Source organism: Sorex fumeus, unplaced genomic scaffold (genome assembly GCF_029834395.1).
Source record: "Sorex fumeus unplaced genomic scaffold, SorFum_2.1 ptg000008l, whole genome shotgun sequence".
Classification (NCBI taxonomy): domain Eukaryota; kingdom Metazoa; phylum Chordata; class Mammalia; order Eulipotyphla; family Soricidae; genus Sorex; species Sorex fumeus.
In genome coordinates, this window is record NW_026606065.1 from 83,560,001 (window position 1) to 83,577,968 (window position 17,968).

The following is a 17,968-nucleotide window of genomic DNA, read 5'->3' on the forward strand; positions in this document are numbered from 1 at the left end:
TTAGATTAAGTTCCCCATGGCATATTCGATATGCCAAAAACAGTAACAAGTCTCACAATGGAGACGTTACTGGTGCCCGCTCGAGCAAATGGATAAACAATGGGAGGACAGTGTACTGTCAGGGCCGGGGGGGGGGGGTGCTTGCCATGCATGCAGCTGTACTCTGTTTGATCCCTGATATCCCATATAGTCCTCCTGAAGACCACCAGGAGTGATACCAGAGCCCTGCTGGATGTGGCCCCAAATCAAAAACCAACAAAACAAAAAAATCAACTAGAGCACTGATAGGACAAGTTTTGCAACCAATTTTATAATTCTAGAAACTCATGTTTTAAACTAACCCATTGTATCTCATAGTGTTTCACTAATAAAAAAATTAAGGAAGAGAGAGAGAGAGAGAGAGAGAGAGAGAGAGACAGAAAGAGAGACAGAGAGAGACAGAGAGAGACAGAGAGACAGAGACAGAGACAGAGAGACAGGAAGACAGAAGAAAAGCGCCTGCCATAGAGTGGGGGGGGGGGGTCGGTGATGGGAGGGAACCTGGGGACACTGGTTCCGGGAAATGTACATGGGTGGAGGGGAAAATGGTCATTTATAAAGGGACAGATGCTGACCTTCAAGTTCACTTGAGCCAGCTGTTTCACTTGCTCACCTTTTTCAGACTCTCACATTTCCCAAAGCAAAAGAATAGAAAAAACATCCATCCATGACTGTGTAAAAAGATAATTACAAATTACAGTTGGAATACTGTATGAAACCTAATCATGAACAGCTTTGTAAGGGTACATCTCACGGTGATTCAATTAAAAATATTTTTTAAAAAAATCAACTAGATAAGAAAGTGTGCCTCAGGGGTCAAACAGATAGTATAATGAATATGTAGCATGCAGTTGACTCAGGTACGATCCCTGGCATTCCATATGGTCCTCCCAAGTATCACCAGGAGTAAATCCTGACTGCAGAACCAGCAGTAACTCCTGAATATTGCAGAGAATGCCCCCCCACACCCACACCCCCGGTACCAAATAAAGGACAGCGTACTAGAGTAGATTGTGCAGTTCATCCTGGAGGGCACTAGTTTGCAGCCCACCTTTTCTTCACTGTTCTTTCCCTATAAAATTCTCTTCTTGTGACCACACAGACAAAACAGGTTTTTGTACACAAGTCGGCAATCTTCCACCAGTACCTACCACTTACTAAATACCACAGTTCTAAAGACCCCCCCACCACCAACTAAGACTTTTGTAATTTCACATAAGCCTTTGTGTTTTTAGTTCTATTTCCTTAAAAGCAAGTTATTGGAATTTTAGTTGAGATTGCATTAAGTTTATATATTGCTTTCAGTAAAGTGAATATTTTAATTATATTAATTCTCCCCATCTGTTTACATGGAATTTCATCTCAAAATGTCTTGTTCTATGTTCCATAACTGTGTTTTGTTATATGTCTTTTACCTCCTTAGTTAAATTTATTCCAAGATATTTAATTTATTTGGATACAATTGTAAATGAGATCATTTTCTTCATTCTTCCCTCCTTCCTCCGTCCCTTTTCTCCCTTCCTTCCTCCCCTCCCTCCTCCCTTCCTTCTTTCCTTCCTTCTTTCCTTCCTTCCTTCCTTCCTTCCTCCCTCCTTCCCTCCCTCCCTCCCTCCCTCCCTCCTTCCTTCTTTCCTTCCTTCCTTCCTTCCTCCCCTCCCTCCCTCCCTCCCTCCCTCCCTCCCTCCCTCCTTCCTTCCTTCCTTCCTTCCTTCCTTCCTTCCTTCCTCCCCTCCCTCCCTCCCTCCCTCCCTCCCTCCTTCCTTCCTTCCTTCCTTCCTCCCTTCCTCCCCTCCCTCCCTCCCTCCCTCCCTCCTTCCTTCCTTCCTTCCTTCCTTCCTTCCTTCCTTCCTTCCTTCCTTCCTTCCTTTCTCCTACATTTTACCTTCCTTCTTTCCTTCCTTCATTCCTTTTTCCTTCTATCCTTCTCCCTCCCCCCCCTCTTCCTTCTCTCCCTCCCTCTGTCCCTTCTTTCCTTCCTTCTTTCCTTTTTTTTCCTTATTTCTTTTCAAAATTCAGATTAGGTTTTGTTTCAGAGAAAGAAGAAAAAGAGGTCAGCATTAAAAGGGTTTGCTAGATAAGATTCTCTGAAATTACTTTCTTCATTTCTTTTTTGTTCTTGTTCATTATTTGCATACCAGAACACAGCAGATCTCCCCGTTGGCTGATTTATCGTTAGTTTACAACACTATAGAATTCCAGGATACACTGCACATACCACTAAAGTTCAGTGTCATTTTCCCACCAAAAAAGGTCCTTCTACCCCTAACTCCTAGGCCCTGTTTACCTCTAGTGAGCATCATAATTTTCACAGAGTGTGGAAGTTAGTTTTTTGGGAGGCACATCCAGAGGTGCTCCTGGCTTACTCCTGGTACTGTGCTCAGGGATCACATGTGGTACCAGGGATCAAACCAGGGTCACTAACATGCAGGGTAGGTGCTTTAACCCCTGTACTCTGTCTCTGTCTCTATGTCTCTGTCTCTCTCTGTTTCTCTATCTATCTATCTATCTATCTATCTATCTATCTATCTATCTATCTATCTCTCCCAGCCACCCTAGGAGCTAGTTCATTGTTTTCTTTAGTTTTTTAGCCAGTTTGTTTTAGTCATTTATTTTCCATATACGAATGAAACCATCCTGTAATTATCTTTCACTTTGTTGTTCACTCTTTATAATCGCCTCAAGTTCCATTCCTTCTGTCCTGAATGGCACAATTTCATTCTTTTAAGCAGAAAAATAGCATTGTATTGAATATGTGTACCATAGCTTCTTTTTTTGTTTGTTTAATTTTGAGCCACATGCTACAGTGCTTAGGGCTTACTCCTGGCTCTGCACTCAGGAATTATTCCCAGCAATGCTTGCAGTGGAGCCTATGGGATGCCAGGGATCAAACCCAGTTGGCCGTGTGCAAGACAAATGCCCTACCCATTGTACTGTTGCTCCTGCCCTGCTTCTTTTATTTCTTTTAAGTTTCGAGGCCACACCTGGTAGTGCTAAAAGGCAACTCCTAGATCTATAATCACGCATCACTCTCAGGGGTGCTGGGGAAGCTGGCCTCAAACCTGGTTCTTTTGCATGCAAAGCATGTACTTCAGTTCTTTGAGGATCTCTCTCTGTTGTTTTTTGGTTTTGAAGCCACACCCAGTGATGCCCAGGACTCACTCATGCCTAGAGGGCATTGATGAGGCTGGTGGGGAGGGGGGTTCATTTGTCATTTAGTTTGTTTTTTATCACAGCTCCTACATCTAGTCTTATGTCAATGGGCATGTAAGCTTATTTACAATGCTCTATGCACGTAACAGTGAAAATATCTTTTTGGTTTAGAATTTTTATATCCTTCAGATAAAGGTCTAACAGTGATTTTGCTGTGGATCATATTTTCATACTTATTTTTTTGGGGGGGGAACACCCAGTGGTGCTCCAGGATTACTCCTGGTTCTGTGCTCAGGAATCACTCCTAATGGTGATCAGGAGCCATAATGGTGTTGGCGATCAAACCAGAGTTGGTCAAGTGCAAGATAAGTGCCTTAACCCTTATACTATCTCTTTGGCCCTCAATAAATTGTCTATAAATCATTCTGACAAAGATAATATCTCATTATGTCTTTGATTTGTATTTTTCAGTAAGAAGTGATGAGCTTTTTATTGTGTCCCTCAGCCATCTATAGGTCCTTTTGGGAGATGTTTCTAGTCAGGTCTCCTGCCATTTTTTAAAATTAGGTTGTTTGTGGGGAGTTTTGTTGTTAAGGTGTGTGAGTTTTTATGTGTTTTGGATATCCATCCCTTGTCAGATATAGGCTGTGCAAATATCTTTTTCCAATTGCTAGTCTGTGTGTTTGATTTTTTTGTGATATTTCTTTCACTCCGTAGAAGCTTTTTTATTTCATGCAGTACAATTTATTCTACTACAATAGGTTTTATTGTTGATTTGTAACTCACCACTTTGCTGTAATCATTGGTTATAATGAAGTCTTTGCAGTTTTTCTGTGTGCTACTATTAGATCGCCTACAAATAATGGTAGTTTCACCTTTTTTTCCCCCCTATATGAACGCTTCTTTATTTTGTTGTCTAATTGTTCTGGCTAAGACTGCTAATACTAAATTCAATAGAGACAGTGATATAGACAGTCTTGACTTGGCTGGGCTAGCTGCGCACAAGGCAAATGCCCTACCGCTGTGCTGTTGCTCCAGCTCTTTGCTCTAGGTTGTTAAATTTGTTCACATAGAGTTGTTCATGTCACCTCCTAATCATTTGTATCTTTATAATATTTATTGTAATTTATTTTCTTTTCTTTCTGATTCTGTTTATTAGAGTTTATATATTTATCTAAAGATTTATCGATTCTATTTATTTATAGACTCAGAGACTATAAAATCCAGATCCCGGACGAGAGCAGTGCAGTCTCTGCCCCCGCGCCTCGGTGTTCCTTCCCGGAGTCCCTTGGAGGGGAGCGGGTTGAGCTTTCCTCCCCGCCCCGGCCAGGGCTACGGCAGCCGGAGACCTCCAGGACCAGCCACCACCATGCTGAGACCACTCTCCGCACACATGAAGGTACTGGCAGAGGGACAAAGCCACGCGGGTTCCGGGGCCGAGACCTCCAAGCCTACTCGAATTGGAGTCGAGCATCTTCCACCCAGATCCTCCAAATTCCAGTATGCGGGGGTCACACCCACCACCTGGCCCCCTGGCGCCGTGTAATCTCATCAGCGGCCAAGACTCAGAGACTATAAAATCCAGATCCCGGAACCGCGCGGCCGCGAATGCGGCATCTTATTATCTCATTCCTACTTTGGACAAACTTGCAGGCTGTCGAATGTAGCCTGCCCACAGGGCAGAGTCTGGCAAACTCCCCGTGGCCTACCAAATATGCCAAATACCAGTAACAATGATGGGTCTCATTCTCCTAAAGAGCCCTGAATATAATCTCAGGGCTAGGATGAAAGAGACGTTACTGGGGCCTGCTCGAGGCAATCGACAATTAACAGGATGATGAAAAAAATGAAAAATTTATTTATTTATTTTTTAATTGAAGCTCTTAGGGTTGGAGAGATAGTACAGTGGGTAAGGTGCTTGCTTTGCACATAGCCACCCCAGATTCCATCCCTGATACCATACTTGGTCCCTCTAGGCTGCCAGGAATGATCCCTGAGTGCAGAGTCAAAAGTAAATTCTGAGCACAGATGGTGTGGCCCCAAAACAAAACAAGGAAAAAAATAAGCTTTTAGCTTCACTGGTATTTGGTACATTTTGTTTCTGTTTCATTAATTTTTCTCTGATTTAAAAAAATCAATGTCCACTCAGTGCCTCTTTTGCAAACCACAGCACCCAAAAGGAGAGAGAAAACAGAGGCAGAGTGGGATTGGGGGAATGGGCGGTGGGAGGGATACTGAGATTAGTAGTGGTGGAGAATGGGCACTGGTGGAGAGATGGGTACTCAATCACTGTATAACTGAAACCCAAGCACAAAAATCTGTAAGTCTACAACTGTACATCATGGTGTTTCACTAATAAAATTTTTAAAAAATTTTAATTTTAAAAAATAAATAAAATTAAAAATCAATGTCCCTCTTTTATTTTTCAAGATTTTAATCTTTTCATTTTATATTGTTTTTTGGTTTTGGCCACTACACCCAGTAGTGCTCATAGTGGCTCTATGTTTCTTACGATGCTCTGGAAAGCACACTACACCATAGGTTAACCCTAGGACTTTTGCATGCAAAGCCTATACTTTAAATCTTTGAGCCATCTTCGCAGCCTCATTTCATTAACTTTAGATTTTATTAGTTTTTAAGCTGTAAGCGTAAATTGTTTGTGAGTTTTCTTGCTTCTTTACAAAGGCTTGTGTTGTTATTTTCTTGCCTCTTGATACTACTTTTGCTATATTCCATAGGTTCTGATAACTTGTATTGTCATTTTTATTTGTTTCTAGGCATTTTTGAATTACTGCTTTAATTCTGCATTAATTACGCGGTTGCTAGGAAGCAAGAATTTATTTTTCCAAATGCTAATTATTTTTTCTAACTTCAGACTGGGTTTGTTTGTCCTTTTTTGTTTTTACTTTCAAAGCAAAGGTCATCTCAGTGTGATTTTTTTTCCTCAGTGTGATTTTGATTTGAAAAATATTTAACTCATTTGTTAATAATTTGAAAACAGTTGCTTACTTACACAAAATGTGTCTTCCCTTTATTGATATTTTTGGTCTCAAGTATTTTTCTGCTGGAGCTCTTACAACAAAAATGCTGTCTCCTGTTTCTAAACATTAGAAACTTGTTTCTCACCATATTTCAGACTGGGAAGTCCAAGATCATGGTGCCGGAAGATTCCGTATTCCATGTCTAATATGGAAACTGCTTTTTTGTTCATAGACAATGATCTTGTATCCTTACAGATTAGTAGGGAATTTGAGAGCTTTAATCGTCCTGTTTGTAAAGAGTCCATCTTAGTTACCTGATCACCTGCAAAAAGACCCACTTCCAATACCATTTCCTCAGTGGGGAATAGGTTTCATGAATTTGGAGAGGATGCAAATATCCCAGGTGTTGCATGTCATTTACAAGTGGTGTTTCTTTGTGTCCTTCAATGAAGATTAGAATTGATTATTTTCTATATAAATTCTATACATTGCATGGTCCCCAGAACACTACCCAAAGAAGTTCCCAAGCAACATGCTGAAAGTAGCCCCTAGCACTTCCAGGTGTGACCTGAAAACAGCAATAAAAACACAAAGAACTATACCTATCGAGTCTGATTATGTGTTGGAGAGAGCCCCTGCTGATACAAACTATTCATTTTTTATACTCATCTTATAGTTTGGCATTTAAATGAGCTGTTTTGTTAAACTGATAGCTTTCCAATTCTTGTATTTTCTAAGTGGAAATTATATTATCTATATATGATGATAACTTTTTTTTTCTTTTTCAATAGTTATGTTGCATGGTGGGGGACCGCCAGAAGGGAAATACGCTTGACTTACACGTGCCCAACCTGAATTCTAACTCAGCCCCCATATGGTCCCCTGAGCCTTGCCAGGAGTTTCCACTTAGTGCAATGCCCTCAATGTCCATATGTGTTGTCTCAACTGGCAAGATTTCTTTTTATGGGGGTGGGGATGGGGCCACACCTGGCAGTACTGAGGACTTACGTCTGACTGTCTCAGGCATCATTCCTAGTGGTGCTCAGGAAACTATATACAGTGCCAGAGATTGAACAGAGGTCAGCTGCATGCAAGGTAAGGATAGTATTTAACCTCTGTACTATCTTTCTAGAGATTTTCTTTTCTGTTGTAGTTGTTTCGGGCCACACCCGGTGATGCTCAGGAGTCATTTCTAGCCCTTCACTCTGGAATCCTGCTGGTGTTTGGGGGACTATATGGGATGACTGGGACTAAACCCAGGTATTCCTCATGCAAAGTAAATACCCTACCCATTGTACGATATCTTCAGCCCAAGATTTTCTTCATTTTATGTCTGAATAATACTGCATAATATTCAATCGTGATTACATATGCGTATAGTCATATATATTATTTTCTTTATCCATTAAGTCTATGAACACTTAAGCGTTTCTATATCTTAACTCTTATAATACTTATAATACTGCGCTTGATCACTTGATATCCCGTTACTCATCAATTTGCTCGAGTGGGCGCCAGTAATGTCTCCATTCATCCCTGTTTCTGCAATAAACATAAATCTGTACGTATCTTTTTGAATTAGTAAAATTTTTTAATTTTGGGGGCCTACACCTGGCAGTTCTCAGGGGCTATTCCTGGCTCTGTGCTCAGGACTGACTCCTGGTCATGCTGGGGGACCATGTGTGGTGCCTAGGATTCTAACCAGGGTTGACTGCATGCAAGGCAAGTGACTTAACCTCTGTACTATCACTCTGACTCCAGTATTTTTGTTTCCTTAGGGCTGGAGTGATAGCACAGTGGGTAGGGCGTTTGCCTTGCAAGCGGCCAACATGGCCGACCCTAGTTTGATTCCTCCGCCCCTCTCAGAAAGCCCGGCAAGCTACCGAGAGTATCTCGCGTATCTCCCCGCAGGGCAAAGCCTGGCAAGCTCCTCGTGACGTATTCGATATGCCAAACACAGTAACAATTGTCACAATGGAGACGTTACTGGGCCCGCTCAAGCAAATCAATGAACAACAGGAGGACAGTGACAGTGACAATATATATCCCCAAAAGTAGAATTGCTGGATGGTATAGTAGTTTTTTTTTTTAATTTTCAGCAACCACCAATTTATATTCTTACCAACAGTGGATAAGAATTCCTTCTTCTCTTCCTCTTGTCAACATTTTTTCTTGTCTTTTTTTTGTAATAGATATCCTAATAGATACGAGGTGATATCTCATTGAGGTTTTATTTAGCATTTTCCTAATAATTAGTGGATGCATTTTTATAACCAAAACATAAAGTCTTTGTTTTTCCTGGCATTGGCAGGATGGAGCTATTGGTCATTGGTGACTGTGAAACCACAGATGACTTGAAACTTTGTAACATTCACTGATGCAGAAGTAGACTTTGGCTGACGTTCAAATCCTCCTCACTGCTAGCTGGCCTTGTATTGCTTCGAAAAAAAGTGTCACATTTTGATCCCTCATTGATTCTACAAAGAGATGGGGACTTCTGCCAAGTAATTGGTCCTCTGTCCCCTCATTCCAAGTGTTTTTTTCCAGAACAGCAGGGGTTAGACTGGGCCTGCCAACCAACATTGTTCATGTCTGAGTAGATTTTCTCTTCTTTTATGAAGGAAAATTTCACTTTCTTTAGAAACTGGATATGGAAATATGCTTATAAAATTATACTAAGGCCATTTCAAAACTTCTAAGCAACATTTCCAAAACCACACATGTTCTCACTGGACTTGGTGACTGAACAGTGACTTAATGACTGAACAATGAGTTCTACCAGTGGTTCTAAACATAATTTCAAGAAATTCCTTCCTGCTCCAGAGGATGCTCCAATAGCATCACCTGCAACTGTGCTAGAAAGTTTTGATCCTCCTTAAAACACACCCTCTAGGTGAACAGAAAGTTCCTCACTGATGACTTACAGATAACCAACAGAGACTTGGAAAAATGTTCAAACTCGCGGTTTATCAGGGACATGCAAATCAAAACAATAGTAAGGGGGCTGGAGTGATGTTAGGATACTTTGCCTTGCATACTACCAGTCTGGGTTTGATCCCTGGCAGCTCCAAGCTTGCCAGAAGTGTTCCCTAAACACAGGAATAAGCCCTGAGCATTGCTGGGTGTGCCCAAAAACAAATAAACAAAAAACAACAATGATGTATGACCTCACAATAGTAAGAACATCTTATATCAAAAAGCATGGAAACCTATCCAAGCAAACAGAAGCAAAGATAAACAAATGGGACTACATCAAACCAAGAAGTTTCTGCACTGCAAAAGAAATGATGACCAGAGTAAAGATACCCCATAGACAGGAAGAGAATATTTGCCCACCACTCCTCTGAGAAACGGTTAATGCCCAGGATATATATTTTTTTAAAAACTGGTAGAACATTATAAGAGAAGAACAACCAACCCCATGAAAAAAATTTCTGTATTACTTATTATCAGGAAAATGCAAATCAGAGCAACAATGAGATATCAAACATTCCTGCTCTTTTGACAAGAACCAGGTTTCAAAATAAATAAATAAATAAGAACCAGGTTTCACAACCTGATCAAAAAAGAAAAAGTGACTTAATGACTAAATAGCTATAGGTCTTTTTTCAGGCCATAACTCAAGTTCTATTAAGGATTAGGCCGTCTTTGTCTTACAAAAAAGGTGTGATTTCAGAAAAATTAAATGAATTCTTGAAGGAGATATGCAGACCCATTTTTAAGGTAAATTGAAGATAGTTCTGTATTTTTGCAAACATTGGCAGTATTTTTTTTCAACTAGTACAGGTATCTGAAATTTTAATAAAAATTGAGTCAATACACTCCATTTTGTGTCTGCATATACATATATATGTATATGTTTCTCCATATATTCAATATGCCAAACACAGTAACAACAAGTCTCAAAATGGAGACGTTACTGGGCCTGCTTGAGCAAAATCGATGAACAATGGGAGGACAGTGCTTCAGATATGTTTTTACTTTTGTTTGCTTCTAGATGGAAGTGTTAGAATATCTAACCCAAAATACTTGTGATCTGATGTGATTTTGATAAATGGAAACAGGTTTAAAATTTAATTATTTAGTGGGAGCAGGGAGTGAGGGCAGAGAATTGGAACACATGCTTTGTACACAGCAACCCTGGGCTTGACCCCTGGTACAACCTGAGCACTACTGGGAGTAGCCTCTGAGCACCAATGGGAGTGACTAAAAATTTCCACATTTTTAATTGTTTAGTTTGAAGCATGCATGTCTCTAAAATGATCAATTTAAATTTGAATATATATATACATATATGTATGTATGTATGTATGTATGTATAAAATATTTTACTCTCATGGGTTTATTATCAGAATTAGCTACGTCATCTAAATGGGGAAAGTAATTTACTTGGACTTACAAGGTTTTTGACTAGACTGGAGATAGAACGGAGGCACTAGTGCTAATACCTGGAGCGATAGCGCAGCGGGTAGGGCATTTGCCTTGCACATGGCCCATCCGGGTTCAATTCCTTCACCTCTCTAGGAGAGCCAGGCAAGCTACCGAGAGTATCTCGCCCGCAAGGCAAAGCCTGGCAAGCTACTCATGACATATTCGATATGCCAAAAACAGTAACAACAAGTCTCACAATTTGTTGTGAGATGTTACTGGTGCCTGCTCAAGCAAATCGATGAACAACAGAAGGACGGTGCTACAACACTACAGTGCTACTACCAATGGTATTTTCAAGTCGATAAACTTGCTTTAGAGGTAAAAAATTGAACCAAATGATAGAAATTTCTAGCAATAATTGGCCTCTGATATTGTTTTGAAAATTTTCAGTTTAGAACTACCTAAAGAGATAAAGAAAGGATTACTTCAGGCGAGATAATGTCTCTAGTATGGACAGAACTCTACCTATGGTAAAGCTGGAACCACAATACTGAGTTTTAATGAAAATATAGAAGGCTCCATTTTGAATGTGGGCTCCATTTTGAACTCTTTTGACCTGGTTCACTAGTTTTATAGCTTTAATAATGGAATTTGTTACATATCTAAGTCATTTTTAAAATATTAATAATGGACTTTATTTTTTTTTACTTTATAGTGGGTTGGGCCATACCCAGCTGTGCTCTGGAGTGACCTTTGTCTGTGCTCAGGTGACCACATGTGATGCTGGGGATTTAAGCCAGGGTCACAGCTACTGTAGCTATATGCAAGGCAAATGCTTTATTTCCTATCTCTCTCTCTTTACTTTTAAAACCAGAGGGTTTAAATCTATAAACTATCAATGATGTGTATTTGAAGTAAGAAAGATAATGAATAGGGAGATCAGAAAAATAGTACAAGGGAGTTAGGACAGGAGACATGAGTTTTGTATATACCCAGCTCTGATCCAATTCTGAGTACCATTTGGCCCCCATGCATCATGAAGTGTAGCCCTGGCAGCTCCCAGGTACTGCTACAGTCACCTTGGTACTCCTTGAGAGCACTGTCACATATGAAGAAATGTCTAGTGACCAGAGAGATAGCTCAATGTGCTGAGCACTGAACCAGGAGTAGCCCCTGAGCACTGCCAGATGTAACCCCTCCTTTCAAAAACAAAGAAGAAATGTTTAACTATTTAAACATACATGTTGATACTAATGTGGATATTCTAAAACTCCTTGAAATTCCTGAAGACTCTGATATATCCTCATCAGCTCTAGGTATTTCAGCAAATGGTCCCAAAATTGATGAAAGTTCTGTGCCAATTGTGTTTTAATAAGATCTTAAATCTTGAGCATTCTAAAGTCTCATACCTTTTACAGAATTGTCATAATATCTTCTTTTCAGAGAAATTTATGGGATAAAAGATTTTGACAGATACTCCACAGTGAAGATCTATCATGGAACCAAAGATAAAATTTCACAGCTTTATGGAAAAAACTATATATTTAAGAATTGCAGAAAACTGAGAGATTTTACATGGGACCAAAGAGATGGTTAAGAATAAATATAATTTTAAAGGTTTTTGTTTGAAACTGCAGTTTTTTTTCTTTACGCTCAGAGATTACAAAAAACAGCTTCTCGGTGCTGGAGTGATCGCACAGTGGGTAGGGCGTTTGCCTTGCTTGCAACCGACCTGGGTTCAATTCTTCCGTCCCTCTAGGAGAGCTCGGCCAGCTACCAAGATTATCCCGCCTGGATGTAAGAGTAGGTAAGAGTATTAAGAGTGTGGCAGGTAAGAGTATTAACTTCTGACGTGACTAGACCCACCAGTCTGTCCTTGCCAAATCCCCAGGATTTCTCTCAGCAAATGAATAAAGGTAAGTGGGGAACCCAGAAGACAAATTTGCTTAAGATCTCTGTTCTTCTTTTACTTACACAAAATAATTGACCCTGACCACATTTGTTTCTGTATCTGAAATTGTTAGGACGTCTAGGGGTAAAAGCAGAAGAGGGGGAATAGCTGCATTAAAGTGACTTTGGGGGAGGGGTTCAGAATCTCAGTCCTCCTCATGAGTTTTACAAAATTTTGTTTTTCTTCTTATAAACTGGAATGAGTCCTGAATTTTTCTAGTGTCACTGAGTTTCAGAACTACTGTGTCTAGTTTTCCAGCTGTCCTGCATTGATTAAAGACCCATCTGGGCTGGAGGTGGAGCACTTGAGATAGACTGCAGAGAGCCAAACGCCTGAGAACTTGTCATCTGGAGATCTAGAACCGATGGCAGTTCTTGAAATCCTTGGCTAGATTTTAAGGTGACTTACATTTTAACCTTCCTTTTTCCTCTTTTGACTGTAGAACTATTTATTAAGCAATCAGATTTCAATTGATGCCCCAACTTTTATAGAAATGGAAGGAGAAACTGACAGTGAGTTTTGAAGATGACCAAAGGAATTAAGTGATGGAGCTGGAGAGGTAGTTTAGTGGGTTAAATGCATACTCTGTATGCAGAAGGGCTAGGTTTAATTCCCGCAATCACATGTGGCCCAAAACTGAAGAAATTAAGAGTGGAAGGGAGAAGGGTAGGGGAAATGAGAATTGGATCAGAGGAGACAGAAGGACAGTGGTGGAAAGTCAAATTATAAACTAAAACACTGTTTTAACCATGTTACCTAAACTACAATTTAAAATATTGGGGATGGGGGGAATGTTGGACCACACCTGACAGCACTGAAGGTTTATTCCTGTCTGTGCTCAGAGAAATCACTTTTGGTGGAGCTCAGGAGACCATATAATAGGGTGCTGGGGATTGAACCCAGGTTGACTGCATGTGCAAGGCAATATTGCACTCAGTATTATGCTGCTGTATTATGATTCCAGCCTCCAATTTAAAAAAATATTTAAATAGAGTATACCACTCTGCATGTACTTTCCTTTATGTTTTCAGATTTGATGCAACGCTATTCAGTTATGTAATTCTATTTTGAATGTCTGCAGGTTTCCAGGTGATGTTTAAATGCTGAATAACTGTAGAGGATTGAAGAAATGTGCTATCCCCTCCAAAGATACCATCTTGCTAACTCCCAGAATTATCAGCTTATATGGCAAAAAATAAGACCATGGATGCAATTCAATTATAGATCTGGATATAAGGAAGTTCTCCTGGGGGCCAAAGAGATAGTAGAATGGGTAAGGTACTTTTCTTGCACGTGGCCAACCCAAGTTCCATCACTGGCACCCTGTATGATTCCCTGAGCCTGCCAAAAAGTGATCCCTGGATGCAGAGCCAGGAGTAAGCCCTGAGCACAGCCAAGTGTGATCCAAAACCAACAAAATTAAAAAAAATTATCCTCAGTTATCTAAGTAGGAGATCTGAACATATTCGAAGAAAAAGGCAATGGGAGAACAGAGCAGAGACTTGAAGACCCTGGCCATAAAGATAGAAGTGATCCAACTGTAGTCCAAGGAGTGTTGGCAGATCCCAGAAGCTAGAAGAGGAAAGGAAGAGATTCTTACGTAGAACTTCTAGAGGCAATACGATCCTGATTTTGCAATGTTGCTCTCCAGAACTGTGAGAGAACATGTATTTAATGTTCTAAATCACTACTCACCAGTTAGTGACAGTTTGGCTACATTGGCATCAGGAACCTATCACAATTCCCGTTCTGAGTCCTTCACTACCCAAGGCCCTACTAAAGTTTCCATAATGCCCCATACTTTCTCTGAGTCAAATTGCAGCATTATATATTAGCTGTATGTTTCCAGTTGCCCCATTGAACTACGGACTCCTTGATAGTGTGATATGTAAGAGTTACAGTGTGGTTTCACTTTACTCCCCATGTTCTCCTTGAAATTATAAATACCTTATCTTGATGTATTATTGTAGACATGGGAAAGTCAGAAACATAGCAGGTAACTAAGCACAGGTAACCAGGAGGCAGCCTGAGGCAGGAGCTCTGAGTGGCCTATTCTGGGAACCGGGCAGAGACAAATGGGTTGTAAATCTAAGTTATGGTTTAGAACAGAACAGAGGGACCCAAGCCCACCCGTTACCTAGGCGGGAAGGGGAACGGTGCCACCGAAACAATTAGTGGATTAATAAATGTCTCTATGGGACCTAAAACAGAACATATCCACCACAAAGACTCCCAGCATCGAGGGCTCCTTCTAAGTCCTGTGTACCTTCGTGTATTGTCACCAAGCAATCAATGGAGAAATCTCATTCTTGTGCTCTTCTTTCCTTTGTCCCACAAGTGTGCTGTATTGTCAGGAATCTTCCTATTTAAAGTGCTCTGTACTTCAGCTCTGGGCTTCAATTTCAGGCCTTGAAGTCTGATTTGACATTAAATAAGTAAATCTCTTTTCTCTCCCCAAAATGGTTTTGGTGATGATAACACAAATTCCATTACAACAAAAGCAAAAAAAACAGCACCTTATTTATCTTTCCACATCCCCAGCATTTCATCCAGTGCTGGATAGATGCCCAGTAAATATTTGTCAGATGAATGAATATTTTTTTTAACTTTTATTGAATCACTGTGAGATAGTTACAAGCTTTCATGTTTGGGTTACAATCACACAATGATCAAACACCCATCCCTCCACCAGTGCACATTCCCCATCACCAATATCCCCAGTAAAACCCCCCTTTCCCACCTTCCCCCTGCCTCCATGGCAGACATGATTCCCCATAATCTCTCTCTACTTTTGGGCCTTATGGTTTGCAATACAGACACTGAGAGGTTATCATGTTTGGTCCTTTATCCACTTTCTGCATGCATCTCCCATCCCGACCGATTCCTCCAGCCATCTTTTTCTTATCGATCCCTTCTCTATTCCAGCTGCCTTCTCCCCTTTGCTCATGAGGCAGGCTTCCAGCTATGGAGCAATCTATCTGTCCCGTGTATCTACTATCCTTACGTGTCAACCTCATTTTATGTTGTTTTATACTCCACAGATGAGTGCAACCCTTCTATGTCTGTCCCTCTCTTTCTTACTCATTTCACTTAGCATGATACTCTCCATGTCTATCCATTTATAAGCAAAGTTCATGACTTCATCTCTCATGACAGCTGCATAGTATTCCATTGTGAGATGAATGAATGAATAAATTAACATGAAACATCAAAAAATATGAGTTGAATTCAGTATTGTCTGGGTAGGAATGGTTGAAAACTTCCAGAATGAGCTATTATCTTGTCTTGTAAGTGGAAACCATCATCAAACTCTTATTGCAGTCACATGGGAATTGTACCTCTGGGATCAAGCCTAGGAAGGAATTTATTGATCACCCTGGTACCCACTAGTCTACCACCTAGCCCTCCTAAATATATACTTCTATCTTATCTTGCAGAAACTGTTGCGATTATGCCATCAAGATGGGTTTTTTTGGGGGGGAGAGGGGGTAAAGGGGACATGAGCTCACTGTGTTCCCACTGCTTAGTGCCAGTAAAGTTCTTTCTTCACCTTGTCTTGATTAACTTGCCTTTGAGTGGCAATGGAACCAGACCTTCGTGATAACAATTGAGGGGCCTTTCACTGTGTTTTCCCATTGACTCTCAGTGGAAAACTGTTCCTGGCACTTATTCCTTCTGTCAAAAAGAAAGCTGATTTCCAGGTTTCTAGGGTCTGTTTGGATGCTTTCCCCACCCTGTTTTATTCTTGATGAGGAGTGGTGAGAAAGAAAAAGAACAAAGAACACCTTTCCCCCCAAGTTATTAAAATCAATTTAATCTTTATTTTTAATAATGCTCATTATGTGCTAGGGAAAGGGTACTTTATAAATATCAACTAATCATTTTGCAAATCTTAGCTAATTTACTCTTTTCTAACCCAACCTCCTGTTTTCTAGATGACAGGACTTGCCCCGAGTTAAACCTCTCAGTATTCCCTTTCTTTGGATTTGATATTGGGATCAGGAGATTCAGTTTCTCTCGGGGTGCCTAGACCTGTTACACATAAACTCAGCAGCCCCTGTAACAACATGAAAATAATAGAGGTGAGCAGCAGAAATAGGCCTCAAGCTCAAGTTCCAGAGTCCAGCACATTCCCAAGCCAAGATTCATCCTTGTCTTTCCACATCCTGGCCCTCTCCTGGATCTTTACTACAAACACATTCTGCATAAGACAGTTTCAGCCGGTATATTTGAAAGACAATAGAATACTGTTTGTCACTGAAAGCCAATATGAAGGCATTGTAGTGAGGAGAACCATTTGTTGGCACTCATGTGGAATAAATATTTCACGTTGCCCTTCTAAAGAGGTCCTTACATTTACATATAAGATAAAGATTTGGACATAAATCAAGATTTATTTCCTGACAGCTGAGCCCTGGTCCTCTTCCCTACCCTGTTAGGGGGGAACAGAGAGGAGAAAACTAGAAGTAAAAACTCAGCCAGAGGGAAGGCGGTAAACCCCCAGGGCAAAGAGCATACGGTTATGAGGGTCTCGGGATCAGCACATTAGTCAGTCGTAGCCCAAAGCACAGTCAAGGAAACATGTGCCCACATTAGCAATTAGAAATTCCTTTTCAGGCATTCAACACCCTAAGAAATATGAATTATTATCATTAGGAGTAGTAAAATCTTTTCATTAAGGCAGTGTGATTTACAAAGTTATTCATAGTTGAGTTTCAGGCATGCAATGTTCCAACATCAATCCCACCACCAGTGTTAACTTCCCTCCACCAGGAATATATTCTGTCAGATCAAAACATCAAGTTGATGGCTGGAGTGATAGCACAGCGGGTAAGGCATTTGCCTTGCACGTGGCCAACCCGGGTTTGATTCCCAGCATCCCATATGGTGCCATGAGCACTGCCAGGAGTGATTCCTGAGTGCAGAGCCAGGAGTAACTCCTGTGCATCTCCAGGTGTGACCCAAAAAGCAAAAACAAACAAACAAACAAACAAAACAACCCACATCAAGTTGAACGTACATGAGTGTGCCTGAAATGGTCCACTTGAGTTAAACCTTGGTGCCTAATTGTGGTCTCAGCTGGTTGGCAGGAAAACTAAAATTTGAGAAGAATTCTGATATTGGCTGAATAAGTCAAGGTTCCAGCTTGGAAGAAGATTCTCGTTTTTTTCCCCTTCCTGTTGCCCATGTGTTTTTGTTTTTGTTTTTGTTTTGACATTGGGCCTTTAATGCATTTATTCAACCAATACTTATTGGATGTTTGCAATGTGTCAGGTCACTGTGGTCATCAGAATGAGAGAGAGGCTCCATTATTTTTTAATTAATTTTTAATATTACTCATTTAACTTTTCAGAGGCACCACGGTTTACAAAGTTATCCATGACTGAGTTTCAAGCATACAATGTTGCAACACTAATCCCTTCACCAATGTACACTCCCCTCCACCAATGTTCCCCTTTTTCTCCTACCCCTCCAG